At 35.6% G+C, this 7,096-nt stretch overlaps 1 protein-coding gene across 3 annotated transcripts in view; it reads left to right on the top strand.

Moving 5' to 3' along the window:
* The first annotated feature begins 1,786 nt into the window (after positions 1-1,786).
* The window catches only part of LOC106879938 (presenilin-1), a 44,593-nt gene continuing 39,283 nt past the window's right edge, over positions 1,787-7,096 (top strand). The window contains exon 1 of one of the 3 annotated variants that reach the window (XM_014929696.3): positions 1,787-2,324. The gene's annotated coding sequence lies outside the window, so the exon portion shown is untranslated. The remainder of the gene's footprint in view (positions 2,325-7,096) is intronic. The other 2 variants (XM_089360585.1, XM_014929694.3) reach the window with 2 other exon arrangements.

The following is a 7,096-nucleotide window of genomic DNA, read 5'->3' as shown; positions in this document are numbered from 1 at the left end:
ATACACACATGTGCATCCCTATATATGTATGTGTATGTGTGCATGTATGTACTCACACGCACTTATATATACATACACATACATATACATATAAATACATTTATATATATACATAGATACACACATACATACATACACATATAGATATATATGTGTGTGTGTGTGTGTGGATGTGTGCATGTACACTTATGCATATATGCATGCACAAATACAGACACACCCATCAGACATATTAGCACATACACACTCATATATAGGTATAAGCTTGCACATCTACACATCACACTACCCCTTTCTATTTTCCATTCAACAATGTGACCAATTTCCTGTCCACCACACAGTTGATTTTCTAGTATTTTCCAAGTAATTATTGTTGCTGAAATATCAATATCAAATTGTGACTCCACATGACCTTTCTCAACCAATCACAGCCCACCTTCCAGTAATAATAATTGACTTTCTCCAACTAATCTCTCATTCAAATTTCCAATGGCTGAGGATTAGCATCACGCTTTGAAACTTAAAATACTAAGGAATTTGAATCAAACTGTTTTGATCCATATATATATATATAGAGATAGATAGATAGATAATCAAAATAAGCAACAAGGATATCCAGAGGTAATGCAGTGCGATCGTTTCACGCAACTCCATTTAATTGAGCAATGCAACCATTACATCAATTTAAATGCAGAGCAATCCTCAGCTGCACAAAGACATAGAATTTAATTAAATTAAAACAGATGGACACATTAGTATAATTTTACTTAAAATCTCCAAGAAGTTAAGGAGAAGGCAGCATGTTCTTTGTCTATCTCCTTAACTTCTTGGAGATTTTAAGTAAAATTATACTCATGTGTCCATCTGTTTCAATTTAATTAAATTCTATATCTTTGCTCTGCATTTAATGGTTGCATTGTTCAATTAAATAGAGTTGCATGAAACGATTGTACTGCATTACTTCTGGATATCCTTGTTGCTTATTTTGATTTTAATCACCCTATCTTGAAATTGTATGGATAATACCGTACTAAATTCTGGTGCCTTAACTTAAGTAGCATATTCATCTGAATCTAAATTTTTGCTGAACTATATATGTGTGTGTATACATGTATATTTATTTATACAGGCACTCTCTTGTTTAAGATGAATGTTTCAGTTGATCCAATCAACAGAACAGCCTGCTCATGGAATTTTTTTCATATACTGAAAAAATTCCTCTCAAGCACTCCCAATTTCCTGATTTTTTTCTTCTCTCATCATTCATATTTTTTTCTCATCCAGGCACCCAGTTTTGCATTAACCCTTATGCTCAGATCTTCCTTCTCAGATCATCAAACTTCTGGAATTCTCTCCCTACCTATTTTTCCTGCAGCCATCAAATTGGCAATTATTAAATAAAATATCCTTGACCTTCAGTGCAAAATGAAAACAAGCAAAATTGGGCTAAAGGTTAATAAATTTACATGTTACGTCTTGTTCACATGATGCTAAAAATCCATCCAAAGTTACTAACTCAAGAGCTATAATTCTACTACATTGAAATAGCTTTTAGTCATTACTATTTTTATTTTGTTTTCAAATTTAAATCGTATTGTTACTGTTTTATTACAATCAACAAATTCTGTAATATCTATGATTTCTCATTGAGAGCTATAAGAAACAATCAAATGATAACATGAATAAACGTCAATATTTTGGACCAAGATCTGCTGTTAAGATATTTTTTTTTTTTTGTAATGTGTTAATTTATTTCTCTTAGATCAGTTGTTTAATACATTACGTCACTTTTGTTTTGCACCTAAAGTTCATTACAAGTGTTTCGAGCAAGATTACCTAAAGGAGGTATTAAAAACTTAATTTATAGATCTCTGCTTAACAAGAGGGTTAATTGTTGAGTTAAATTGGGTTCAGAAGCAAGACGTAACAAGCGAGAAAGTATCGTCGAAATCCAGTCCTGTGTTATTGAGAGGATTACCTCCACGAGAATCAATTTTGCACAAGATTTCATATTTGGGAGTGGTGCACTGTCGATCGAATTCACTTTGTATATTATTGGTATTTTTTGTACTATCGATCAAAGATGGGCGAAAAATAAAATCGACCGGTCCCGGCAAGTTGTGAACTCAGAATGTTTCCGAAATCCACCTGTGTTTTTAGACCAACGTTAAAGAACAAACAAATTACCGACGGCATAGGTCGGGTAGACATGTGGGTCTTTTAAGTATTTAGATACAATAAATCCTACTACACCGGTTATTAACCGGATATGACATCAGAATTCCTCGATTGTCATGAAATCGCTTCTGAAAGAAAGAATATAAGTGAGTAATACAAATATTTTTGTTTTGGTTTTTCTTTCTTGCCCCTGTTTCCTTATTTAATACACACTTTTATTCAGTTCAACTCCTCGAAATCACGACTTCGCTTTAAGAGTAAAACCATTTTTACATACGTTGACATTTATAGCAGTTTCTTGGTAAACAGTTTAAGTACACACTTGTGTGTGTGTGTATATATATACACACACACACATACAATACACTCAACCTAACATTTCCTCGTTTGTCAGCTTTCAATAGGATATTTTTTGTTTATTCTGCGAACTTTAAAACGATAATTATTAGAGGCTAGAGCTGAACAAATAGAAGAGAACGGAATGAAACGTCATACAGTATTAAGGCTAATTCCTGTACGATGTAGGGCCCAATCCCACGGGGTGGGGGTCAACTTGACTTTTCATTTCTCTAAGGATTGATACAGAAGCACCAGATATGTACAGTGGTCGATCAATGGACTACTATTTTTCTACAAACTTGTGGCCTTATGCTAATGTAATAAATCATTATTGTTATTTGTATTAAGAAACAAAAACAGTTTTCTCCCTTGTTTATAATTGTATTTCGTTAATTAGAATACCAAAATGATACCATAAATATTTTTTATAACTCTTTATTAGTTTGTGATAAAACTTGTCATATCTGACTGAGTGTTTGATCAAATTCATCTGTGACGAATGCTTAGTCATTTCTTACCAACCGAAGAAAATACCGCAGGATGAAGATAATATATGTTGTTGAAAATGGTTAACTGATCTGAGAAAGATTTGGTTACTATTTTTTTTTTGCCGGTCGACCAATCATATAGATGAGGGATGGGGAATCATTTTAATACCAGAAGCGAATTGCTAGTGCATCAGTACTTTTGCAGGATGTATTTGTATTGAGAAAAATAATGGACTTTTACAAATTTATATAAAAACTTACATAACTTATATAAAAATTACTAATTTGATCTTACGGCTTAAATTGGTTTTTTTTATAATAGTTTTGTTGAGAACTTCGTCAGCGGGTAATTTCAGATTGGAATGCTAGCGAGGGATTTCCCACTTTTGGCATAGAGGTCGACTCGCTTCAGGCATGTACTTTACGTCCATGTTCTCCCCCACCTCACACACACATACACACTCTCTCTCTCTCTCTCTGGTCCCAATACATCTCCAGCATCATCTGTTTCTCTCTCTCACTTTGACTCGCTCTCTGTCTTTCTCTCTTACTATCTCCCCACCCTTCTTCCTTGTCCTACTTGGTTAGCCATGTATCTCTTTTATGGTAAGACAATTATCTCTGTCCCTCTATTATACTCTAACCTCTTGCTTGGCACACAGCCACTCCCCTTGGTTCCACTCTCTCTCTCAACGAAGAGGTCTTTGTCTTGCAAGGTTGTTAGTGACCCCACTGGTGCTGGTGCCACGTAAAAAGCATCCAGTATACTCTGTAAAATGGTTTGTGTTACTAAGGGCATCCAGCCGTAGAAATCATGCGAAAACAGACAGTTGGAGCCTGGTGCAGGTCTCTGGCTTGCCAGCATGGAAAACGGATGCTAGATGATGATGGTGTGTGTGTGTGTGTGTGTATATATATATATATATATATATATAATGTGGGTGATATATCTGCTTATCTTACGTCTCTTTCAATAAAATTCAATTTGTTTCTTTCGCTGCTAAATCTCATGGAAATAAAGTTCTCTTAACCTAATGTATATTGTCTTAATAAATCTACTTGTAAGCTTAATGTTTCCTGAATATCTTGCTTCATGATTTGTTGGTGATCAGTTGTTGAAAATATGTTTCTGAACTCAGCTTGGTTGATTGAAGTCTAAGGCATTAGTCAAGTAATTTGTGAACACTTTGCCAAGTAGTTTATACAAGTCAGGTAGTAGGCTGATTGATTTGTCATTTTCAAGATCTGTAATGTCACCTTAGATAGAAGTATGATGATGGCATTATTTCAGCAGCTGAAGGTGGTGAGCTGGCAGAATTGTTAGTACGCTGAGTGAAATGCTTAGCAGTAGTTCATCTGCCACTACATTCTGAGTTCAAATGCCGCCGAGGTCAACTTTGCCTTTCATCCTTTCAGGGTTGATAAATTAAGTACCAGTGAGTCACTGGGGTCGATGTAATCGACTAGTCCCCTCTCCTCAAATTTCAGGCCTTGTGCCTATGGTAGAAAGGATTATTTCAGCTGCTGGCTATGTACAAACTCAAGAGACTTTCTTCTTTGAAGAACCCAATAAGCATTTTATCTTCATCTAGTGTCATATCTTTCCTAATTTTGTCACTTAATATATCTGATACTACAATTACATCATCAGTATTTATGGACCTTTAAATGTTTCTTTCTTGAGTGAATATATTGATTGGAATCTTCTAATCTATGAATGATTTCTTCATTTATAACTTGATCATTACTTAACTTCAAAGTAATAGTTTGTGATTTTCATAAAGCAAGAGTTCCTTTATCTTTTTTGAAGATCTTATTTCTCTAAATTGCTTGCTCAATTTTGTGCAGATTAAAAATTTTGTATTCCATCTTTCCCTAATGGTTTTACAAGTTACTGCATGTTTCCACCTTCTGGGCACTGCCTTTTATTTGTCATTTCTCTCTTCATTGACTCTAGTGTTTCCTGAGATGGTTTTTCTTTAGTTTGATTCTTTCAGTTATTATTGGTACATAATTTATTCCTTTAGAAGAATTAAAGGCCATGTCAAGAACAATAACGTATAAAATTGGAACTATGAAGGACAAAACTAAATAGTGCAATGCATTTTGCATATTATTCTACTGTCTAAGTCATCTACACTGTTCTAACACAGGTACAAAACCACACATTTCAGAGGGGTTAATTGATTATATGGATATGGATTCTTGATTGGTACTTATTTTATCTACTCCAGGAGGATGACTTCAAATGAGATTGTAAACTTAATATTTATTTTAACTTTGGAATAAGGCCATATACTTTGGGGAGAGTATAATCAGATGATTGACCCCAGTATTTTACTAGTACTTATTTTATCAATTACAAAGTGATTAAAGACAAAATTAACTTAATGACACTTGAACTCTTAAAATAGAGAGATGTAACTAAATGTTTCCCAGATGTTTTGTTTTTGGTTCTCTGCCAATCACTTACCCTTAAAATGATAGTAATAATAATAATAACAGAGACAGGACTCTGCCCTTCAGGTAAATGGTCTGCTCAGAATCACGGAAAGACTAATGGAGAAAGTAATGGAAGATGTGCAAGACACTAAGGATACATGGGAAATAGATTCTCTGAAATGCCCTGGAGATGGCCCTGCTCAGTATGTAGGAAAGGTGTAGGCAGGAATTTCATTTGGTGCACCAAATACACACACAAGAGGTGCATTGGAATAATAGGAAGGTTAACAGAGAAAGTTGTGTTTCTATGTAGAAAGTGCACAAGAGCTATAAAGTCTACTGATACACAGGAAAATGGTTTTACTTAAATGCCTCAGTGGCTCTCTAGAGGTAGTGGATAATTTCTGCTACCCAGGCAAACTGATTATCAGTAGAGGAGGATGCACTGAATGTTTAATTGCTAGAATAAGAATAGAATGGAGAAAGTTCAGAGAGCTTTTACCTCTGTTGGCAACCAAAGGTCATTCTTTCCAAGTGAAGGGAAGGTTGTATGATGCATGTGTATGAACAGCAGTGCTACATGATTGTGAGACATGGGCCCTGAATGCAGTTGAAATATGAATACTAGAGAGGAATGAAGCTAGTATGCTCTGCTGCATGTGGAATGCCAGTGTACATGTGCAACAGAGTGCTAGTGTATTGAGAAAAAAAGCTAGGCATGAAGGAAATTAGATGCAGTGTATAAGAGAGGGGGTTGCACTAGTTTGGTCATGTGATGTGTATGGATGAGGACAGTTGCATAAAGAAGTGCTGATCACTGAAAGTGGATGGAACTTGTGGAAGAGGCAAACCCAAGAAGACATGAGATGAAGCATTGAAGGATGATCTTGAGATGCTGAGCCTTTTCAAAGAAGTGACAAAGAACCAAGATATCATGCATTGTGCTGTACTCAAAGCAAAATTGATATCCTAAAACCATCTTGGTAATGCTCTCTGCCCCATCAACCTTCCCCCCCCTCACATTTCATCTCTCTGACATCCATTACTTCTCTATCACCTAAAATTAGAACAGGCATGTAGTACATGCTTTGGCTTTCTCAGTTACTTTTCTTTTTCACCTCAAACCTCTTCCGTTTCCTATTACCTTCTACCTGCTGTCTCCATTAATTATCTCCTTTCTCAGCCTTCATCCCCTGTGCTGTTCTCCATCGTTAATACCTCACCTATCTGCTATTAACCTCAATGCCCTCACATATCTACTGCAACTCCTGCCCTTGACCCTCTCCTAGGTTTCTCTCCATCATTTGCTACAGTGACTTCTATCCTGCTCACTCACTCCATTCAAATCTCTGTATCACATCCCCAATGTCATTCAAGGGCACGTCTTTGCACATTTTCACCATCATCTCTCTCCTTATCCTATCTTTACTCTCCTTTCTTTTCCAACTGGGGTATCCATATATCTACAGTAAGATACTTATTTCTGTCAATCTATCTAACCCATGCCAGCATGGAAAACAGATGTTAATTTATGATGATGATGGCCTAGGTGATCTAATTAGCAATAGCAGAGGAATGTTCTGAAAGTATAGATGCTAGAATAAGAACAGGATGGAGGAAGTTCAGAGCTATTATCTCTGTTGGCAACA

Source organism: Octopus bimaculoides, chromosome 11, assembly GCF_046866305.1.
Source record: "Octopus bimaculoides isolate indiv1 chromosome 11, ASM4686630v1, whole genome shotgun sequence".
Classification (NCBI taxonomy): domain Eukaryota; kingdom Metazoa; phylum Mollusca; class Cephalopoda; order Octopoda; family Octopodidae; genus Octopus; species Octopus bimaculoides.
Note: the sequence above shows the minus strand (reverse complement) of the source record. Positions and strands in the feature narration are given on the sequence as shown.